At 34.6% G+C, this 20,475-nt stretch overlaps 1 non-coding gene across 1 annotated transcript; it reads right to left on the bottom strand.

Moving 5' to 3' along the window:
• Positions 1 to 7,830: 7,830 nt before the first annotated feature.
• LOC140858305 (small nucleolar RNA R71) lies at positions 7,831 to 7,934 on the bottom strand. The gene has a single exon (XR_012141871.1). It is a non-coding gene; the product is annotated as a small nucleolar RNA R71 (small nucleolar RNA).
• Positions 7,935 to 20,475: the final 12,541 nt, after the last annotated feature.

The following is a 20,475-nucleotide window of genomic DNA, read 5'->3' as shown; positions in this document are numbered from 1 at the left end:
CTTTCCACCCATACCTCCATAAAGCAGATTCTTCATTGAGATGGTAGGAAGAGGGTTCTAGAATCACTCCAAAATTTAGTCTGTCTCTCATTAATTAGGTGTTCTTAATAATTTTTCCTCAATATCTCTAAAATTATCTAAATCGTTAATCACTTATTGATTAGGGTGCCTAGTTAACTTCAAATCGAGATAAAATTTAGATACATAAAACTAATTATTTTTGATTATACTCAAGGACTTAATTAAATTAGTTATTCTCTCTCCCAACTTAATTTTTATTGTCCCCAATGGAAGAAAAAATCATAATAAAGCTAAAATAGAATGTAAAAAGAAGGATATCACCTGAGCTTGATGTGTGTAATCTTGATTGAGAGGTCCTTCATTGTGGGGTGGTGTGTTCTTGACTCCATTAATCATGGTACTCCCCCTCAACTTGACTAATTATCTTTTTAAAATTTTTTACAAAATAAAAAGAAACTAGATAACTAAAAAATAAAATATTAGATTACCTCCCAACAAGCGCTAAGTTTAAGGTCCTCAGCTAGATCAAGCCAAAGTTCAATTGTAGACTAGATCCTACAATTCAATTGAGTCAACTTGCTCACCATCTCTGATTTCATCCATATATTGTTTCACTCGTTGGTCATTTACTTTGGAGGTGTTTTACTGTTTAGGATCTTTGATTTCAATTGCTCCATGAGGGAATACCTGAGTTACGATATATGGTCATCCCAACGTGAACGAAGTTTTTCAGAGAATAGTCATAACCTCGAATTATAAAACCATACTTTTTGATTAGGTTCGAATATTTTTTATGAAATATATTTATCATGATAAGCTTTAGTTCGAGCCTTATAAATTCGTAAACTCTCGTATACTTCATTGCGTAGCCCTTCTAATTCGTTCAATTGTAGTCTCCTATTATTATTCGTATTTTTATGTCGAAATTGAATTGCTTTATAGCCCAAAATATGTGGTGTTCTAGCTCTACTGGTAGATGGCAGATTTTTCAAAAATGATCCAGTAAGGAGACATTCCTATCGGAGTCCTGTATGCAGTATGGTATGCCCATAATGCATCGTCTAATCATCCAGACCAATCTTTTCGATCAGGCCTAATCATTTTCTCAAGAATTTGTTTGATCTTCCTATTGGAGACTTCCACTTGGCCACTAGTTTGGGGTGATATGGTGTGGTAACTTTATGAGTGATTCTGTACTTCTTCATTAAATTTTTAAAGTACCTATTCGTGAAGTGTGCACCTCCGTCACTAATAATGGCCCTTGGGCAATCAAATCAACTTAAGATGTTCTGTTGAATGAATTTGATTACCACCTTATGATCATTCATCTTGGTTGCCATAGCCTCAACCTATTTAGATACGTAATCTACCACAATCAAAATATATTTGTATCCATAGGATGGAGGAAAAGGGCTCATAAAATCGATTCTCCAAACATCAAAAACTTCCACGACTAAAATAGGAGATAAGGGCATCATATTTTTTCTAGAAATGTTCTCCATCTGCTGACAGTGCAAGCACTCAAGATAAAATTTATGTGCATCTTTAAATAATGTCGGCTAGTAAAACCCACTTTGTAATACTTTCACGATCGTTCTCTTCCCACTGAAATATCCCCCGCATGCATGAGAGTGACAAAAGGTAAGTATACTTTGATACTCACTCTCAGGGACACAGCGTCGAATCACTTGGTCAAGACAATATTTGAACAATTCAGGTTCCTCCCAATAATAATATTTGACCTGTGAGAAAAATCGATCCTTCTCCTATTTTGTCCAATGGAGAGGAACTTGCCCTATTGCTAAATAGTTAACGATGTGGGCAAACCATAGGATTTGGTTAGAGGTAGTTGCAAAAAGTTATTCGTCAAAAAATTTTCTTTAACTTCATCTGTACCCATCGTATGATCAACTAAAATTCTAGAAATATGATCAGCGACCACATTTTTGAAACCTTCTTGTCTCAAATTTCTAGATCAAATTCTTAAAGCAAAAAGATCTATCGGATCAATCGTGGTTTAGTATCTTTCTTTGAGAGCAGATGTTTCAGAACCGCGTGATCAGAATATACTAGAATCTTAGACCCTAACAGACATGAACAAAATTTATCAAAGGCAAATACCACTGCTAGTAGCTCTTTTTCTGTCATGGTGTAGTTCAATTGGGCATCAGATGGAGTTTTACTAGCATAATAGAGCTCTTTATTGATTCTTTGACCTAAGAAGATCCCTATTGCGAAATTGAAAGCGTCACATATGATTTCAAATGGAAAGGACCAATCAAGAGATTTTATTATGGGTGCTGTAGTCAAGACTGCTCGTAATGTGTGGAAGGCTTGTAGACATTCTTCATTAAAGACAAATGGCGTGTCTTTGGCTAGCAGATTGCACAAGGATCTCAATATTTTGCTAAAATCTTTAATGAAGTGTCTGTAAAATCCATCGTGACCTAGAAGGATTGTTTTTATCGAATTGAAGTGGAGGGTGGTAGTTTTGAAAAGACCTCAATTTTAGCTTTGTCTACCTCAATCTTTCTTTTAGAAACAATATGTCCCAATATGATTCTTTTTCGAACCATAAAATAACTCTTTTTCAACTTAAAATCAGATTTATTTTCGTGCAGCGCTTAAGGACTTTGGAGAGATTATGAAACAATCCTCAAAGGTGGTTTCAAATACGAAGAAATCATCCATGAAAACTTTGAGATATTTGTCCACCATATCTGAAAAAATGGTCAAAATGCACCGTTGAAATGTAGCGGTGCATTGTAGAGCCCGAACGGCATACATTGAAAAGCGAAAGTGCCATAGGGGCAAGTGAAGGTGATTTTCTCTTGATCATCCAGAAATATAGGTATCTGATTGTACCCTGAATAACCATCTAGAAAATAAAAAAAAATATTGACCCGCTAGCCGTTCTAGGATTTGGTCAACGAAGGGTAATGGAAAATGGTTTTCCTAGTAACACATTTAGTTTTCTATAGTCAATGCATACTCGCCAGCTAGATGGTGTGCGAGTGGAGAATAATTCACCTTCTTCATTCTCCACCACAATAATACCTAATTTCTTAGTACTATTTGGGTAGAGATGACCCATTTACTGTCGGATATGGGTAGATGATTCCAGCATCTAACCATTTTACCATCTCTTTCTTCACTACTTCTCGCATGTTTGGATTCAGTCTCCTCTGTATGTCTCGATGGAGTTTGGCATCTGCCTCACAATGAATGTGGTGTATATAGATGGAGGGGTCAATTCCTTTTATATTGGCAATGGACCAGCCGATAGCCTCTTTGTTTTTTTTTTAGAACACCAACCAATTGTGCTTTCTGATCTGGGGTCAAGTCTGATGCAATGATCACTGGGAGGGTGTCATTAGGTCCTAGGAATACATACTTGAGTGCGGCTGAAAGTGGCTTTAATTTTAGTGCAGGTGATAATCCTAATGACGGAACTATGGGTGTATTGGCTAATACGGCATTGGCTCATACTTGATTGTCCAAGGGGAGTAGTTTCAGCATTTGATGTATCAACTAGAATATTTACTTCTTCGCTACCTCCCTCCATATCACAGTCATCAACTCGAAAGTGCATCAAGTGGGTGTCTCGAGAATCATGTGCAAAAATCATTGATGTTGCTTCCTCTATGATGTCCTCGAATTATCTATCTCGAAGCAACTATCAATTTATGGTCCCTGAGATGCACTGAACACATTCAATCTTAGTTTCTTATTCCAAATGATACGTCCATGACTCCTGTCCTACAATTGATGCACGTATTTGCATAGCTAGGAAGGATCTGCCTAAGATAATGAGAATTTGCCTTGGATTGCCACTCAGTTCTATGTCAAGACTAGAAAATCAACTGAAAAATAGAACTCATCTACTTTGACCAAAATATCTTCGATCATCCCATGTGGTGTCTTAATTATCTATCAGCTAACTGTAAAGTGACCGATGTGGGTTTCATTCTTCAAATCCAAAAAGTTCATAAATCGAGCCAGGTAAAAGATTCACACTGGCTCCTAGATCCAGAAGAGCTTGTTCGATATAAAAGTCTCCTATAATGCAAGAAATGGTAAGGGTACCTGGATCTTTAAGCTTTGGAGGGTAGCATGCTGAATACAGAGCTAGCTTGCTCGTGAGGCATACTTTCTTCGGAGTTATGATCGAAATTTATATTTTTGAGTGCACAATTCTTTCAAAAATTTTGTGTAAGCTGGATCTGTTGATTGCATCTAGAAGGGAGAGATTAATTTGGACTTGCTTAAATAATTCTAACATCTCATCGAGTCTTCCTCCCTTCTTATCCGTAGGAGTAGGGGCTTTTAGGGTGTTCAAAAATGAAGCTTTAGGCAAGTAAGGTGATTTTGGTGCAGTTGGTCCATTCTTTACTTTTGGATCCTCCTTGTTCTTGGGTGATTCGGGCTTGGTCAGAGGTCTAAGGTCGGTCTTATTGGTTTTACTCATATGTTTAATGACCTTTCCACTTTTGAGAGTCACGATTGATTTGGCGTATTCAGAAAAGATATCTGGAGTATTAGAGCTCTCAACCATGAATTGCCCTTTTGGATTGCTCTCAGGTTGGCTATAAAATTTTTCTCCTTCTCTCCTACTGACTGTGGTTGCTAGTTGACCTATTTGGGTCTTTAGCTTAGCAATGATTGCATGTGGGAGTTAAGGATTTGGGTGTTGACTTCTAATCGTTCTAGCACTTTTAGAACCTTCTCCTCAAAAGCTAAGCTGTGACCAGTGATAGACGGTTGAGGAGCATTTTGGAACTGGTGATATTGTCCATGTCTATATGTCGGGTCCTGATAGTTAGGTCTAGGCACAGCAGGGCCAACCACTAGCTATGGTCTCCCGAAAAAATTTGGATAGTTTCTCCAGTCGGGATTATAAGTGTTCGAATATGGATCATTTCTTGATCTACGAGCTTCTTGGATTTGAGCTTGCTGGACCTGCTTGTGCACAAACTCAGAAAATTGAGGTGCAGTTGGGCATTCACTAATAAAATGGGTCGGATTTACTGATGAATACTTAATTTAGGATGCTAGAGGTACTAAATATTGTAATCATAATATTATTTTATTAAGAATTTAATGCTATCTAGTCTATTTTCTAGGTAATTGGAAGTTTGGGTTCATACGATTCAATTTAGACTCAAATTGGTTCAGATTTGAGTGAACCAAGCAATCAGCTTTTATTTCAGTGTGAACGCAACTTAAAGATCAAGGGTCAAGAAGCAACCTCTCTAATCAAAGGCCAGATTAAAAGATAAATGAACTAAGTGTAAACACGACTTATTGATCAATAGAGAAAAATCAATATAAAGATCCAAGGATCCTTATTCATATTTTCATCTCTCTTTTCATGAAACTCTAGCCTCCTCATTCTATAAATAGAACCCCAAGACCTCCTCTTTTTCAATCAAGCCAACGCCTAAGTTCTCTTCAAGCTTCTCTCTTTCTCTCTCCCTCTTCCTCTTCTTCATAAGTCTAGAGGAGGTACTAAACCTAGCACAACATATTCCTCCATAGATCTCTTTTCCATATCCTATCAAATCTAGGAGAATTTTAATTCTAGTGCCGCTGTCCTTTCTCTGTTACATATCCGCTTCCATCAATCTTTCTTCTTCAGTTTCTGTACCAAGCATTCCAACCATCCTGTCGCTGTCTGTACGGAGAAAGATGAAGAATTCAAGGAGACACATCCACCATCGGACGCAGCAAAAAGATCAACTTGATTTAGTTGTCTTGTAATATAATTTTATTTTTTTCTTTATATATGCTTCTTTATTAGATTAATGAAAATAATTTTATTTTTATGCTTATTAATTAATTTTTTTTATAATTTATTATTTTTTTATATTTTTAAAATAATTAACTAAGATCTCTGTAGATACGATCCCGACTCATCCTATCTATATAGTAGTGAATAGAGTTAATTTTGGTGTGCTACGACATGCATCAAATTTTGACGCCGTTGCGAGATTTTGGCCGATTGTTTTGAAAAAAAATTCAAAATTAAAAATAAAATCTATAAAATAAAAAAATATTTTATTACTTTTAGATTTTTATTTCTTACTTTAGATTGCTTGATTGCCTTTTATATATTTTTTTCAAAATTTTTGCCTCATATTACTCTTCATATACGTAGATTTACTATTTTATATTTAGATTTCTTTTTTTACTGCATAGAAATATTTTCTACTTTCTATAACCTATAATTTACTGCTTCCTATAGATTAAAATAATTTACTATTTTATATAATTAATAATTTTCTACTTCATAAGTAGATTAGATTCTTAGCCTTTTATTTGGATTACATAGTTATTTTTATTCTTAACTATGAGATTATCTTATTTGCATAGTTAAGTAGTTACCTTATTTATTATTGCTATTATTTCTAGTGATTTACTGCTTTCTATATCTTAGAATAATTTATTATCCTAAAAGTAAATTTGATTTATTGCTTTATTTATAGAGTACCTACTTGCCTTTTAATCTTAGTATGATTTACTTTTATTTAGTTAGATTCACTTGATCTTCTAATATCTAATTAACCTAATTTAAAATTTTATTTTTTATTTCTTCTTGCTAAAAGATAACATAATATAAAAGGAATACAATGATAATACATAACACTTGACTAATATAAATAAATTAATTAAATTTTAAAATCTACTTAACAAGTTTGGACATCTTTTCTTTTACATTGCATATTTTCATTAAAAAAAAATCTTAAGGGCAAAACCTAATCAACATAAGGTAAAATTTCATCACCCTTTCTTGACCCACAAATTATCACTTTGTAATTACATTGATCTAAACTTCTAATTTAAAATGATTAGATGTTGATTCTTAAGGATCCTCGAGCTCAGTAGGATAAGGAACCTAAAAGTTAGATCGGGTTCAGGTTAATCAGTTTAATTGATGTCTAGAAAAGTGGTTCAGAGATTACGTCCTGAAGGATGATGGTTCATTAATTGATTTCGTTCGCTAATCTGGCCAACACAGTTGGTGTTTAAGGAAAGCAACGAGGAGACCCCCACCAACCTTACACTTACCTGACCAGTTGAGCAGCCAGTCTGCTATTTGGAGTGCTTGAAGGTGACCTTGGCAGTTGGAGCTGTCTAGATCTAGGATAACCCATAAATAAGATTGATTGAACCACTTGATTGTTGACTAAAAATATCAAATCTAATTAATTCTTCTCTATCTTCTTAGCATTAGAACTCCTTTGGTTCTCTTCTTTAGAATTCTTTTTCTCCTACTCTCCTTTTCTCTTTCAAAAAAAAAAAATTGTTGAAATTAAAACTCGATGAGATCTTTTGGGTGCATGCTAGGATGCCGATCATTACAACCTGATTTACACCCATTAGATCTAGAGCTAAAGAAATGATTCGAATAAACCAAATCAAAATCATGGATCCAAAATAAAGACTGACCCACCACGATAATTAAGAGAGTATTTTACTCCCTCATCTTACACTTACTCGTCATGCATCCAGCCTCCTCCTATGGAGGCGGCACAATACAAAATCAAGTCCAGCATTATTCAAATGCTTCCATTATTCTATGGACTGGCGAATGAGGATCCGTATAAACACTTGGATGAATTTTTTGAGATATGCTCCACAGTAAAAATCCAAAACTTCTCCGATGACGCCCTCAAGTTGAAACTATTTTTTTTTTACTTAAGGACAAAGCCAAGCATTGGTTAAACTCCCTAGATTCCATAATCATTTCAACTTGAAACCATCTTCCGAGAGAATTCTCAAGAAATATTTTCAATAGAAAAATGAATCAAATTAGAAAAGCCATCACTAGTTTTTCTCAATTGGATGGTGAACTTTTTATGAGACATGGGAAAGGTTAAGAGATCTTATTCATAAATTCTCCACCATGATGTCCCCAAATGGCAACATGTTCAGTGTTTCTATGATGATCTATTAGAGAAACACCGATAAATGATTGATGCATCGTGTGGTGGGACATTCATGCTAAAGAGTCAGGATAAGACTTGGGAGCTATTTGAAACACTTAGTGAGAACTCCCTACATTACATGACTGCCACCTCTAAAGAACAACCCATGTCTCAATAAAAAGAGGTGGAATCTATCAGATTGGAAATGTTATGGATATCCACAGTAAGGTAGATGAGCTGTCCCAAAAATTAGACCGTCTTTTGAATACCGGACACTCTTCGATTCTACTTAATCCAATGCAAGATGTTTGTGCATGGTGTGCAAGCCTGACTTATTTTGTTAGTGAATGTCCAACCGCACCTCAATTTTCTGAATTTGTATATGAGTAGATCTAGCAAGCTCAAGCCCAACAAGCTCGTAGATCAGGAAATGATGCATATTCGAGCACTTATAACTCCGACTGGAGAAACATCCAAATTTTTTCTGGAGATCACAGCCAGTGGCTGGCCCTACTGTACCTAGATCAAATTATCAGATCCGACATATAGGCATGGACCATACCACCAGTTTCAAAATACTCCTCAACCATCTATTACTGGTCATAGCTCAGCTTTTGAGGATAAAGTTCTAAAAGCGTTAGAACAATTAGAAGTCAACACCCAGACCTTAACTCCCACATACAATCCATTGCTAAGCTAGAGATCCAAATAGGTCAACTAGCAGCCACAGTCAGTAGGAGAGAAGAGAAAAATTACCTAACCAATCTGAGAGCAATCCGAGAGGACAATTCATGGTTGAGAGCTCCAATACTCCAGATACCTTTCTGAATATGCCAAATCAATCATGACTCTCAAAAGTGGAAAGATCATTGAACACACGAGTAAAATCAATGAGACGACCCTAGACCTCTGACTAAGCCCAAATCATCTAAGAGCAAAGAGAACATAAAAGTAGAAAAGGGACCAACTGCACCGGAATCACCTTACTTGCCTAAAGCCCCATTTTCAAGTGCCCTAAAAGCCCCACTTTTGTGGATAAGAAAAGAGGAAGACTTGATGAGATGTTGGAATTATTTAAGCAAGTCCAAATTAACCTCCCTCTTCTAGATGCAATCAAATAGGTTCCAGTTTATGTAAAATTTTTGAAGAAATTATGCACCCAGAAACGTAAATCTCGATCACAACTCCGAAGAAAGTATGCCTCACCGATCAAGCAAGCTCTGTATTCCAGCACGCTACCTCTACAAAGCTTAAAGATTCAGGTACCCCTACCATTTCTTGCATTATAAGAGATCTTCATATCGAACAAATTCTCTTAGATCTAGGGGCGAGTGTGAACCATTTACCTAGCTCGGTTTATAAATTTTTTGGATTCGGAGAATTGAAACCAATCGGTCACTCTACAGTTAGCTGATAGATCAATTAAGACACCATATGGGATGATCGAGGATGTTTTGGTCAAAGTAGATGAGTTCTATTTTTCAGTTGATTTTTTAGTCCTTGACATGAAACTGAGTGGCAATCCAAGATAAATTTCTATTATCTTAGGTAGACCCTTTCTAGCTACGGCAAATGTGTGCATCAATTATAGGACAAGAGTCATGGACGTATCATTTGGAAATAAGAAACTGAGATTAAATGTGTTTAGTGCATCTTAGGGACCATCAATGGATAGTTGCTTCAAGATAGATATATTCGAGGATATTATAGAGGAAGCAACATCAATGATTTTTGCACATAATTTTCGAGACACCCATTTGACGTACTTTGGAGTGGACGACTGTGATATGGAGGGAGGTAGTGAAGAAGTAAATATTTTAGTTGATACATCAAGTGATGAAACTACTCCCATTGGACAATCAAGTCTGAGCCATTGCTTGCATTAGCCAATACACCCACAGCCCCATCATTAGAATCACCACCTGCACTAGAATTAAAGCCACTTTCGGCCACACTCAAGTATGCATTCTTAGGACCTAATAACACCCTTTCGATGATCATTATATCAGATTTGACCCTGGATCAAGAAGTACAATTGGTTGGTGTTCTGAAGGAAAATAAAGAGGCTATCGGCTGGTCCATTACCAATCTAAAAAGAATTGACCCCTTCATCTGTATGCACCATATTCATTGTGAGGCAGATGCCAAATCCCATCGAAACATGCAGAGAAGACTGAACCCAAATATACAGGAAGTAGTGAAGAAAGAGGTGATAAAATGGTTAGATGCTGAAATCATCTACCCCATATCCTATAGTAAATGGATCAGCCCTACTCAAGTAGTACCTAAAAAAGTAGGTATTACTATGGTGGAGAATGAAGAATGTGAATTGCTTCCCACTTGCACACCATCTGATTGGCGAGTGTGCATCGACTATAGAAAACTCAATGTCGTTACTAGAAAGGATCATTTTCATTATCCTTCATCGATCAAATCCTAGAACGGCTAGCAGGTCAATATTTTTTTTATTTCCTAGATGATTATTAGGGGTACAATCAGATATCTGTATTTTCGGATGACCAAGAGAAGACCACCTTCACTTGCCCCTACGGCACTTTCGCTTTTCGACGTATATCGTTCGGACTTCGCAATGCACCCACTACATTTTAATGATGCATTTTGGCCATTTTTTCGATATGATGGATAAATATCTCAAAGTATTTATGGATAATTTTCCGTATTTGGAATCACTTTTGAGGATTGCCTTCATAACCTCTCCAAAGTCCTTAAGCACTGCATGGAGACAAATTTAGTTTTAAGTTGGGAAAAGAGCCATTTCATGGTTCAGAAAGAAATCATATTGGGATATATTATTTTCGAAAGGGGATTGAGGTAGATAAAGCAAAAATTGAGATCATCTCAAAATTACCACCCCCCACTTCGGTTCGACAAATACAATCTTTCTTAGGTTACGCTGAATTTTACAGATGCTTCATTAAAAATTTTGCAAAATATCGAGATCCTTGTGCAATCTGCTGGCCAAAGATACACCATTTGTCTTTAATGAAGAATGTCTACAAGTCTTCTATACGTTACGAACAGCCCTAACAACAGCACCCATAATAAAACCTTCTGATTGGTCCTTTCCATTTGAAATCATGTGTGACGCTTTCGATTTTGCAATAGGGGCCATCTTAGGTCAAAGAATCAATAAAGAGCCACATGTGATCTATTATGCTAGTAAAACTCTATCCGATGCTCAACTGAACTATACTATGATAGAAAAAGAGCTACTACGGTGGTATTTATCCTTGATAAATTCCATTCATATCTGTTAGTGTCTAAGGTTCTAGTGTATTCTGATCATGTGGCTTTGAAATATCTGCTCTCAAAGAAAATACTAAATCACGATTGATCAGATGGATCCTTCTGCTTAAGAATTTGATCTAAAATCTGAGACAAGAAGGATTCCGAAAATATGATCGCTGATCACATTTCTAGAATCTTAGTTGATTATATGATGGGTACAGATGAAGTCAAGAAGAAATTTTCTGACGAACAACTTTTTGCAACATCCTTTGACCAAATCTCATTGTTTGCCCACATCATTAACTACTTAGTAACAGGACAAGTTCCTCTCATTGGATAAAACAGGAGAAGGATCGATTCTTCTCACAGATCAAACACTATTATTGGGAGGAACCCGAATTATTCAAACATTGTCCTGACGAATGATTCGATGCTGTGTCCCTGAGGGTAAGTATCAAAGTATACTTACCTTTTGTCACTCTCATGTATGCAGAAGACATTTCAGTGAGAAGAAAATGATCGCAAAAATGTTACAAAGTAGATTTTACTGGCCGACATTATTTAAGGATGTACATAAATTTTGCCTTGAGTGCTTGCGCTGTCAGTAAACGAGAAATATTTTTAGAAAAAACATGATGCCCCTATCTTCCATCTTAGTAGTGGAAGTTTTTGATGTTTGGAGAATCGATTTTATGGGCTCTTTTTTCCATCCTATGGATATAAATATATTTTGGTTGCGGTAGATTACGTATCTAAATGAATTGAGGCAATAGCAACAGAATGAAGATCACAAGGTGGTAATCAAATTCATCCAACATAATATCTTAAGTTGATTTGGTTGCCCAAGAGTCATTATTAGTGATGGAGGTACATACTTCACGAATAGGTACTTTGAAAGTTTAATGAAGAAATATGGAATCACTCATAAAGTTGCCACACCATATCACCCCCAAACTAGTGGCCAAGTGGAAGTCTCCAACAGGGAGATCAAACAAATTTTTGAGAAGATGATTAGGCCTGATCGAAAAGATTGATCTGGATGATTAGATGATGCATTATGAGCCTACCGTACTGCATACAGGACCCCGATAGGAATGTCTACTTACCGACTCATTTTTGAAAATGCCTGCCATCTGTCGGTAGAGCTAGAACACTATGCATTTTGGGCCATAAAGCAATTCAATTTCGACATGAAAAATACGAGTAGTAATAGGAGACTACAATTGAATGAATTAGAAGAGCTACGCAAGAAGCATATGAGAGTTCACGAATTTATAAGGCTCGAACTAAGGTTTATCATGATAAATACATTTCACGAAAAATGTTCGAACCTAATCAAAAAGTATGGTTTATAATTCGAGGTTGCGACTATTTTCTGAAAAACTCCGTTCACGTTGGGATGGACATATATTGTAACTCAGGTGTTCCCTCATGGAGCAATTGAAATCAAAGATCTAAACAGAAAATACCTTCAAAATAAATGGCCAACGATTGAAAATTATGTGGATGAAATTAGAGATGGTGAGTAATTTAACTCAATTGAATTACAAGATCCAGTTTACAATTAAACTTTGGCTTGGTCTAGCTGAAGACCTTAAACTCAGTACTTGTTGGAAGGTAACTTAATATTTTATTTTTCAACTATCCAATTTTTTTTTATTTTATAAAAATTTTTGAAAAGGATATTTAGCCAAGTTGGGGGGAGCACCATGATCAATGGAGTCAAGAACACACTAGCCCAGTAATGAACGATATCTTAATCAACATTACACACATCAACTCAGGTGGTGTCCTTCTTTGTTACACTCTATTTTTGTTTTGTTATGATTCTCTTCTTTCATTGAGGATAATGAAAATTAAATTGGGGGGAGAGAATAACTAATTAAGTTTTTGGGTATGGTCAGAAATAATTAATTTTGTGAATCTAAATTTTGTCTCAATTTGAAGTTAACTAGGCACTCTAATCAATAAATGATTAACGATCTATATAATTTTAGAGATATCAGAAAAAATTATTAAGAATACCCAATTAATGGAAGAATTTAGATAAGATGATTAACGGTCTAGATAATTTTAGAAATATTAAGAAAAAAATTATTAAGGACACCCAATTATGAAAAAATTTAGATCAGACTAAATTTTGAAGTGATTCTAGAACCCTTTTCCCACCATCTCAATGAAGAATCTGTTTTATGGGGGTATGGGTGGAAAGATCGAGATATGCAAAAAAATTATTATTAAAAAAAAGAGATAAAATAAAAAAAAAGATTTTTAATATTTCTTACTAAGTAACTGGACCCCTTCGCCTAAGTAAGCATTGTTGTTCGCGTCAAAAGGTGAGAATATGAAAAATCTTTTGTATAGTCAGTTTTAACTGTAGCCTTTTTAACTTGAGCTAGTAAGCCTGAGGGATCCTTACACTAATGCCTAAAGCCAACTCTTTTGGGAGTTATTGGCTTAAAGCTCGCTATAACAGTCAATTAGAAAGCTTAAGGGTTAGGACATTGCGCTGACTATACATGTAAATATTTTTTTAAAAAAAAATAAGAGACTAAATTGTAAGAAGATAATAAATCCTGCTCACATCAAGTTTGAGGACGTAAAGAGTAAAGTGAAAAGTCGGTGAAAAAAGATCTCTAAAAATTTTATGGCTAATACCCAAACATTAATTGGGTCGAATTGATAATCCAATGAAGTACCTCTTTAATGATCTAGCTGGATATCAACTATAGTTAGAAATGTCTAGGATAACTTTCAATTCAAGGATAATTTGGTGTACAATGCTAATGTATCTATTTTACTCGAGGATGAGTAAAGTTCAAATTAGAGGGTGTGATGAATACTTAATTTAGGATGCTAGAGGTACTAAATATTATAATTATTAATATTATTTTATTAAAAATTTAATGCTATCTAGTCTATTTTGCAGGTAATTGGGAGTTTGGATTCATACGATTCAATTTGGACTCAAATTGGTTCAGATTTGAGTGAACCAAGCAATCAACTCTAATTTCAGTATGAACGCAACTTAAAGATCAAGGGTCAAGAAGTAACCTCTCCAATCAAAGATCAGATTAAAAAATAAATGGAACTAAGTGAGAACACGACTTATTGATCAACGGAGGAGAATCAATATGAAGATCCAAGGGTCCTTATTCATACTCCATCTTTCTTTTCATGAAATCCTAGCCTCCTCACTCTATAAATAGAACCCCAAGCCTTCCTCGTTTTCAATCAAACCAATGCCTAAGTTCTCTTCAAGCTTCTCTTTTTCTCTCTCCATCTTCCTTTTCTTCATAATCTAGGGGAGGTACTAACCCTAGCACAACATATTCCTCCATAGATCTCTTTTCCACATCCCATCAAATCTAGGAGAGGTTCTAATCCTAGTACTGCTATCCTTTCTCTATTACATATCCCTTCCATCAACCTTTCTTCTTAGAGTTTCTGTATAAAGTCTTCCACCATCCTGTCGCTGTCTGCATGGAGGAAGACGAAGGATTCAATGAGACACATCCACCATCGGAGCAGCAAGAAGATTAACTTGGTTTAGTTATCTTATATCGTAATTTTATTTTTTTTTTATATATTTATTAAATTAATAAAAAATAATTTTATTTTTATGCTTCTTTTTATTTTTTTTATAATTTATTTTTTTTAATATTTTTAAAACAATCAACTAAGATCTCTGCGGATACGATCCCGACTCACCCTATCTACATAGTAGTGAGTAGGGTTAATTTTGGTATGCTACGACACACATCACTTGCACATAATATACAAACATCTTGGACTGATTAGGCAGAGTCGAAGAGTATCCAGTATTCAGAAGATGGTCTAATTTTTGGAACAACTCATCTACCTTACTGTGGACATCTATAATATTTTCAATCTGATAGATTCCACCTCTTTTCTGTTGAGACATGGGTTGTTCTCTAGAGATGGCAGAGATATAATGCAGGGAGTTCTCACTAAGTATTTCAAAAAGCTACCAAGCCTCATCCTCACTCTTTAGCATGAATGTCCCACCACACGATGCATCGATCATTTGTCGGTGTTTCTTCGATAGACCATCGTAGAAACATTGAATAAATTGCCATTTGGGGATAGCATGGTGGGGGCATTTATGAATAAGGTCTCTTAACCTTTTTATGTCTCATGAAAAATTTACCATCCAATTGAAAAAACTAGTGATGGCTTTTCTAATTTGATTTATTTTTTCAATTGAAAAGTATATCTTGAAAATTCTCTTTGAAGATGATCCCAAGTTGAAATGATTATGGAATCTAGGAAGTTTAACCAATGCTTGGCTTTGTCCTTAAGTAAAAAAAGAAACAGTTTTAACCTGAGGGTATCATCGAAGAAGTTTTGAATTTTTACTGTGGAGTATATCGCAAGAAATTGTCCAAGTGTTTAAATGAATCCTCATTCGTTAGTCCATAGAATGATGGTAGCATTTGAATAATGCTAGACTTGATTTCGTATTGTGCAACCTCCATGGAGGAGGCTGGATACATGGCGAGTAGGTATAAGATGAGGGAGTAAAATACTCCCCCAATTGTCATGGTGGGTCAATCTCTTATTTTGGATCCATGATTTTGATTTAGTTTATTCGAATTGTTCTTTCTAGCTCTAGGCCTAATGGGTGTAAATCAGATTGTAATGATCAGCATCCTAGCATGCACTCAAAAGATCTCATCGAGTTTTAATTTCAACAATTTTTTTTTTTTGAAAGAGAAGAGGAGAAAAGGAGGAGGGAAAAGAGTTTTAAAGAAGAGAACCTAAAGAGTTCTAATGCTAAGAAGATAGAGAAGAATTAATTAGATTTGATATTTTTAGTTAATAATCAAGTGGTTCAATCAATCCTATCTATGGGTTACCCTAGATCTAGATAGCTGCTAATTGCTAAGGTCACCTTCAAGCACTCCAAGTAACAGACTAGCCGCTCAACTGACTAGGTAAGTGTAAGGTTGGTGGAGGTCCCCCGTTGCTTTTCTTAGACACCAACTGTATTGGCCAGATAAGCAAATGGAACCAATAAATGAACCACCTTCTTTCATGATGAAATTTTGAACCACTTTTCTAGACATCAGTTAAACTGACTAACCTGAACTCGATCCAACTTTTAGGATTTCTTGTCCTACAGAGCTCGAGGATCCTTAGGGGTCAACATCTAATCGATTTTAAATTAGAGGTTTAGATCAATGCAATTGCAAAATAGTAATTTGTGGGTCAAGAAAGGGTGATAAAATTTTTACCTTATGTTGATTAAGGTTTTGCCCTTGAGATTTTTTATGAAAATATGCAATGCAAAAAAAAAAGTATCCAAACATGTTAAGTAACTTTTAAGATTTAATTAGTTTATTTATATTAGTTAAGTGTTATATAGTATTTTTATATTTTTTTATATTATTTTATCTTTAAGCAAGAAAGAATAAGAGGTAAGTTTTAAATTAGATTAATTAGGTATGAGAAGATCTAGTAAATCTAATTAAATAGAAAGAGAAAAATGCTAAGATTAAAAGACAAGTAGGTAGCCTACAAATAAAATAATATATCAAATCTATTTTTAGGGTAATAAATTATTTTAAGCTATGAAAAGCAGTAAATCACTACAATAATGGGCAATAATAAATAAGGTAACTACTCACTATGCAAATAAAGTAATCTCACAGTTAAGAATAAAAGGTAACTACGTAATCTAAATAAAAAGTAAAGAATCTAATTTACTTAGAAAATAAAAAATCACTAATTATATAAAGTAGTAAATTATTCTAACCTTATAGAAAGCAGTAGATCACCAGGCTATAGAAAATAAAAATTTTTCTATGCATACAAATAAAGAAATCTAAATATAAAATAGAAAATCTACCATATACAAAAAGTAATATAAAGCAAAAATTTTTCAAAAAAAATAAATAAAATATAATTAAATAATTTAAATAAATTAACTAATAATAAAAGGCAAACTACTAATCAGCAAAGTAAAGTATGGAAAGCAAAAGTATAAGAAAAAAAATAATTAATTAAAAATATAAAGCAGTCAAGCATATAAGATAGTCAAGTAATCTAAAGTAAGAAATAAAAATTTAAAAATAGTAAAATATTTTTTATTATTTTATAGAATTTTTTTTATTTTTTATCAAAATAATCACATCGAGATCTCCGACAATGGTGTCAAAATTTGATGCATGTCGTAGCACACCAAAATCAATCCTACTTACTATTATGTAGATATGATGAGTCGGGATCGTATCTGCAGGGATCTTAATTAATTATTTCAAAAATAAAAAAAATAATAGATTATAAGAAACTAAGAAAAAGCATGAAAATTATAATAAAATTACTTTTTATTAATCAAATAAAGAAGTGTACATAAAGAAAAAAATAAAATTACGATACAAGATAATTAAACCAAATTAATTTTCTTGCTGCGTCCGATGGTTGATGTGTCTCCTTGAATCCTTCATCTTCTCCATACAGACAGCGACAGGATGCTGGAAGGCTTGGTCTAGAACTCCAAAAAAAAAAGTTGATGGAAGCAGATATGTAGAAGAGAAAGAATAGCGGCACTAGGATTAGGACCTCTCTTAGATTTGATGGATTTGGAAAAAGAATCTATAGAGGAATATGGTGTCGTGCTAGGGTTAGTACCTCCCTAAACTTATGGAGAAGAAAAAGTGGGAGAGAGAAAGAGAAAAGCTTGAAGAGAACTTAGGATTGGCTTGATTGAAGAAGATGGAGGCCTTGGGATTCTATTTATAGAGTGAAAATGCTAAGATTTCATAAAAAGAGAGATGGGAGCGTGAATAAAGACCCTTGGATCTTCGTATTAATTATCCTTCATTGATGTTTAAGTTGTATTCACACTGGAATAGGAGCTGATTGTCTGGTTCACTTAAGTTCACTCAAGTCTGATCTAATTTGAGTCATATGAATCCAAACTCTCAATTATCTACAAAATAGATTAGAAAGCATCAAATTTTAATAAAATTATATTAATTATTACAATATTTAGTTCCTCTAGTGACTTAAATTAAGTATTCATCATTACTTTCTTAGGCAAAATTGCTCGAAGAGGCAATTTAGCTCCTATTACATTCACTGATTGGACAGCCATGCCATTCAACATGAAGGAGAAGATGTGGAAGATAATGCAAGTATGTCACTTAATGAGTCACACATATAATTCTTCAACTTCTAAGATATGGTTCAAATTAAATTTATTTTCCTTATTATATGTGTTGTAGAGTAAGGACCAAATTGATCCAATAGCCAAAGATTGGAGTATATTTTCTATTTCCACAAAGTGGAAAGATCGGAAAAGTGAACTAAAGCGATATTTCTTTGATGTACATGAGACCGATGAGGAGAAGAGAAATGTTGTTTGCATAGATCAAATGATTTTTTCAGATCAATGGCATATATATTTGCAGTTTTTTTCTTCGATGAAGCAAAGATAAATATAAAGTATCATATATATTTTTTAATAAATTTTTAATATAATCAACTTCTAAAATTTTATTGTTGATAAAAGAAACATAATGAGATCAATATAAACAATCATACTTTGTAAAAGATTACTCATACTGCTGGAGTCAAAAGCTTTGCTACAATCAGTCATGAAGAGATACTTCAAATCATTGGTTATTAATCCATAGATTTCTTATATATACTATTTGACATACCTATTTATCAACTTTATTGCTATAATAACTACGTTTGTAGGCTCAAAAATGGTACGATGGCTTACATCCTACAAGAGTTGAACTTTTTATAATGGCATATCAGCATAAAGATCAAAGGCCAATGAATAATGAGGCAACAGAGATAATGTTTGTTAATCTTATCATTATTGTTATTATTCACTTGGGCTGTTAGAGATACACTTGATACAACTGAGCATGATATTGTTTTTGATGATGTATACTTAAAAGCAATGGGATGTGAGAGACATGGATGAGTTCGCATGATAGAAAAGGGTGTAGCACTTAGTGATCTTTGGGATAAAACATTTCATTCTGAGTACATAAGAAATGCTACACAAGATGGATAAAATCTTTGAGAAGTGGAAGGCAAGTTGACTATTGTAGCTCAAAAGAATATCGACTTGAAGGACAAATATACCCAAGTACAAGTTAGTTATCTTCTATGAAATAAATCTTAAAGAGCTTACAAAGCCAATATCATCAATAGCCCCAATCTAATGGAGCACATGCCTCACTAATCATACTACATAGGCATGTATGAATGGATTTAAATATAAAAATTATTTAAAATCTAAATACATTGAGATAATGATTATTTAAAAAATCTTGTATAGGTAAATGATGCATGAAGTGATCTTAAGTGCTGATCGATATATCCCATTGGCTCATCATCATATCTCATTGCTCATCATCATCAAGTTATATCATTTTATCTCATCAGATAATATATATATTTTATCATCCATCTTTTACTCTTATAAAGTGGCCATGAAAATCTTATTTTTTCACTACTTAGCTATAAAAAAGAAAAAATTATGAGAACACATCTTCAACTTTAGTTCAATTTCACTTTCATCCTCTCGACTTTAAAATGTATCTAACTAGTTTTTCAAATTTTAAGATATTTCAATATAGTCTTACTGTCTATCTCCATTCATAGAATGATACCATTATTTTATAAAATAATCAAACTACCCTTATTCCTATCTCTTTCCTCCTTCCTATCTGATTGCTCTCCTTCTCCACCTCCGATATTGACGTCTCTCATCTTTCCTTCCCCATCCTCCTCTTTCTTCTTATCTCCTTTTTCTCCTCATCGTCCTCCTCCAAGCCCTTTCCTCCTCCTCCTCTTTCTCTTTTCCTACTTCTCCCCTCCTCCTCCAAGTCCGCCCATGTCTCTTTTCCACAATGGCTCCCACCACCTCCGTCCCTTCCTCATCAATGATCTCTCCTTCCTCTCCTCTTTTTTCTTCTCATCCATTTTTTTTCTCATTCTCCTCCTCCTCCAAGTTCACCCATGACCCTCCTCCCTTTTCTTTCTCCTCTTCTACTTCTCCTCTATATCTTTTTCCTCCTCCTTCTCTTTCTTCAAGCCCACTTGTGAGCCTCCTCCCTCTATGATGGCTACATCCACCTTTATCCACATCGTCGGTGAATCCTTCTTCCCCATCCTCCCCTTCCTCCTCTCCCACTTCTCCTCCTTGTCCAAGCCCACTCACCTCGCCTTCCCTATCTCCTCCACTTCCATCCTTCCTTGCTGGTGGCCCCTCTTTTTTTCTCCTCTCTTT

The sequence above is a fragment of the Elaeis guineensis genome, chromosome 5, assembly GCF_000442705.2.
Source record: "Elaeis guineensis isolate ETL-2024a chromosome 5, EG11, whole genome shotgun sequence".
In the NCBI taxonomy this organism is placed as follows: Eukaryota; Viridiplantae; Streptophyta; class Magnoliopsida; order Arecales; family Arecaceae; genus Elaeis; species Elaeis guineensis.
Note: the sequence above shows the minus strand (reverse complement) of the source record. Positions and strands in the feature narration are given on the sequence as shown.